General features: G+C 39.5%; 1 long non-coding RNA gene across 1 annotated transcript; it reads right to left on the bottom strand.

The window, feature by feature from the left end:
• Positions 1-1,167: 1,167 nt before the first annotated feature.
• Positions 1,168-3,004, bottom strand: LOC108171250 (uncharacterized). Its single transcript, XR_011577346.1, has 2 exons — positions 2,129-3,004; positions 1,168-1,647 (listed from the first exon to the last, which is right to left on the bottom strand). It is a non-coding gene; the product is annotated as an uncharacterized lncRNA (long non-coding RNA).
• Between the last annotated feature and the right edge of the window lie 594 nt (positions 3,005-3,598).

Genomic DNA, 3,598 nt, shown 5'->3' with positions numbered 1-3,598 from the left:
CTCAGTTTTGTAGTATGTATTGAAAATATTGTTGTGTTATATACTGTAGGCTCTTGCTGGGCATTCTCTCCAGTGGCAGCTTTGGAAGGAATTGTCCAAACCAGAATAGGTCAATTGATCTCCCTGTCCGAGCAGCAACTTGTGGACTGTAGCAGATTTTATGGAAACAAGGGCTTCCGTGGTGGTTATATGGAGTTTGCCTTTAAATACATACCAGAAAACCGTTGAATCGCAAGGAAGAGATTACCCGTACCAGGCTACTGAGGGAAGCTGTGACAATAACAACTTAAACTGGCATGCTGCCAGTGCCTGGATAATTGGTAGCAAATAGTGCCTCACAACAGTGAAAACGATCCAATGAAGCCCATGTCTGTGCGACCTGTCTCAATTGGCATTCATGTCACTTGGCCGGTCTTTAGGTTTTACAAAAGCTGGGTCTTCACAGCGTAAAAGGTTGTGGGATAGTCCCAAACCACGATGTCACCTTTGTTGGCTACATGAGAATTCTCAAGAGATGCTGGTCCTCCTGGAGGTCTTTGTAGCCTTGCTACAATGGCTTCCTACCCAATTATATATTGGTCTTCTCGGCTACACCTATACAGGGTATAATTAAGTGTGCCGATCCAAAAGTGCTTGTACTTTGTATCAATTGGCATAACTAAAGACGGATTTAAGTTTATTTTTTCGAATAGAGTATAATTATGTGCGTAGATCTAATTTTCTACTAATTTTGATGTGGAATTTTATCTCAAAATACCTCAATTCTCTAGACTTTAATTGAAACTTCATATAGCTCTTGCACTTGATGAAGTTGAAACTTGAAATGCATTAGAGCACTTTTTATCAAGCAGTCGAGCATAAAATTAATTTAGAAGATCGGCAAACCTCAAGAGAACTAGTTTTTAAAAGGACACTTAATTACCCCCAAGAACACTATGACTGCTAGTTGGAGGGCAACTGCATCGACTTACCATTGTTAACTTGGAATTCAAATCTAAAGAACGAATTTTCGTACCCCGCTTACTTACCTTTGACTAAATTCATAACCCCAGCTGCAACGGCGGTTTGATGAATTATGCCTTTGAATATAAAAAGCGAAAGGAGCAAGTAGCAATACTAACATGGAAAACGAGCTTGCTTCCCAGATAACTGGTTATGGAACGTGCCTTCCACAGTGAAAACGACCTCTTGAAGGCTGTGTCTCCCTGACGAGCCTTTCAGTTTTACTAAGATGGATAACCGACAATGAGTTCTTGAACAATACAGAAGGTATCATGAGAAATAAGTTTGAAATTCTGCCATTGTTCACAAGAATAGGCTGTTAAACATCATTACATTACATTACATACCACTGCACTTACCTAATAAACTGAATATGAAAAGGGCACAATCAGGCACGTTTTCCACAGTTGGAATTGCTCTTCGTGCAGAGGACCTTCCGCCCCTTAGCACGTTGGCGCTTCATCATTGCTCTCCCGCCAGTTGTTCTCATGCGGCAACGGAATCCATGAGTTTGAACCAAGGATTTCCTGGACCTACTTCTCTTGGTTAGACACAGGGCAGCCTTCCCGGTCCTCACCACTAAGCCACAGCCTCTTCTTCTTCTAACCTCCACACTAGAGCTCGAATCCAAGCCCAAAGATAAACCTTCAAATCAAAAACCAAGTTCTAATCAATTCAAGGCCCGACTAAATATCGTTTAACTAGCTCTTCAGCTTAATTTTCAGAAACCAAAAAAGACACCGACTTGTTTCATTACCATGGAAGTACTTACATTGCTAAAACTACGGAAATCGTAAGCAAGAAATTTACTTTTATGAAGTTAGAGTACCTAACAAGACAAAAAAACCGAGCAGAATTTAAGTAAACAATGGAATGTGAAATGTACAACCTATTAGCTTATCAAATTCAACCCAAATGAATCAACAAAAATAAAACACACCAAAATTTAAGCCACAAAAACCCTACATTTCAACTTAGAGACAAATTTCAATGAAAAAGCATAAATTCACCATCTTACGAAAAAAGAACAAACACCCATTTCCCAAAATCACCCAAAAATAGTAATAATACTTCAACCATCCATTTTTTATCCAGAGTGACAGTAAAACAATTGAAGGTAAGTTACCTAAGAAGACGGAAGTGGAAGCTAAAGAGGTGAAAGAGATGAAGGAGCAGTGAAGCAACGGGGAACGAGCAGCGGCGCCACCGCTGAGAGACACGGAACTCTTCCTAGTTGTGGAGCTAGTGAGGAATGTGAGAGAAGCATAAGGTGTGGAGGCTCGAGTGGAAAGGTACGGCAACCACGCTGCTGAAACTGAAGCCATTATTCCTTTTGCCTTCTTCTGCATACGGTCGGTTTTTAGTCCATATTTAATCAATATTTGATCTTATCAAATATTGACGATGTAGACTTGCATTATTTTTTCTTGAACGCATCACGATTTATCAATTTTGTAGTATGTATAGAAATTAATGGTGTGTTATATACTGTAGGCTCTTGCTGGGCATTCTCTATAGTGGCAGATTTGGAAGAAATTGCCCAAATCAGAACAGGTCAGTTGATTTCACTGTCCGAATAGCAACATTGGGATTGTAGCAGAATTTATGGAAACAAGCGCTGCCGTAGTGGTTATATGGAGTCTGACTTTAAATACATACTAGGATGCCAAGGAGTCGCAAGAGAAGCAGAAAACCTGTACCAGGCTACTGAGTGAAGATGTGATACTAACAACTCAAACTGGCATGCTGCCAGTGCCCGGATTACTAGTAGCAAATAGTGCCCCGCAACAGCAAAAGCTATCTAATCAAGGCCTTGTCCATGCAACCAATTTCAATTGGCATTCATGTCATCTGGCCGGACTTTAGGTTTTACAAAAGCAAGGTATTCAAGGCCATAGAAGGTTGTGGGACAATCCCAAACCACGGTGTCACCATCGTTGGCTACATGAGAATTCTCAGGAGATGCTAGTCCTCCTGGAGGTCTTTGTGGCCTTGCCACAATGGCTTCCTACCCAATTGTAGACTAATCTTATCAGCTTCACTTATACAAGCTATAATTAAGTGTGTAGATTTAATTTTCTACTTAATATTGAAAATGTTAGTCAATAAAAAGTGTTGTATTTTGTATCTGATTGGCGAAACTAAAGATGGCATTATTATTATTTTTTCAAAAGAATATAATTAAGTGGATAGATTTAATTTTCTACTCATTTAGGTATGGAATTTTATCTCAAAATACCTCAATTCTCTAGACTTTATCTAGAATTTCATATTGTTCTTGCACTTGCTGAAGTTGAAACTGGATATACGGTAGAGAACTTTTTATCAATTTGTTTAGCTTTAAAATAATATAGAAGATCTGCAAACCTCAAGACAATTTGTTTTGAAAAGGACACTTAATTACGTCTTGAACACTATGACTGCTAGTTTGGCAACTATGAGTTGGAGGGCCACTGCATTGGCTTACAATTGTTAGTACTTCAACTTCAAAAATCAACATCACAGACTGGAATGGAATTTTGGCGAGCTGCCGGCAATTCCTTATGAACACGGTACGCGGTTAAGGACTGCAGACTGAACCTTGTAGTCATCAGTA

The sequence above is a fragment of the Malus domestica genome, chromosome 16 (assembly GCF_042453785.1).
Source record: "Malus domestica chromosome 16, GDT2T_hap1".
In the NCBI taxonomy this organism is placed as follows: Eukaryota; Viridiplantae; Streptophyta; class Magnoliopsida; order Rosales; family Rosaceae; genus Malus; species Malus domestica.
Note: the sequence above shows the minus strand (reverse complement) of the source record. Positions and strands in the feature narration are given on the sequence as shown.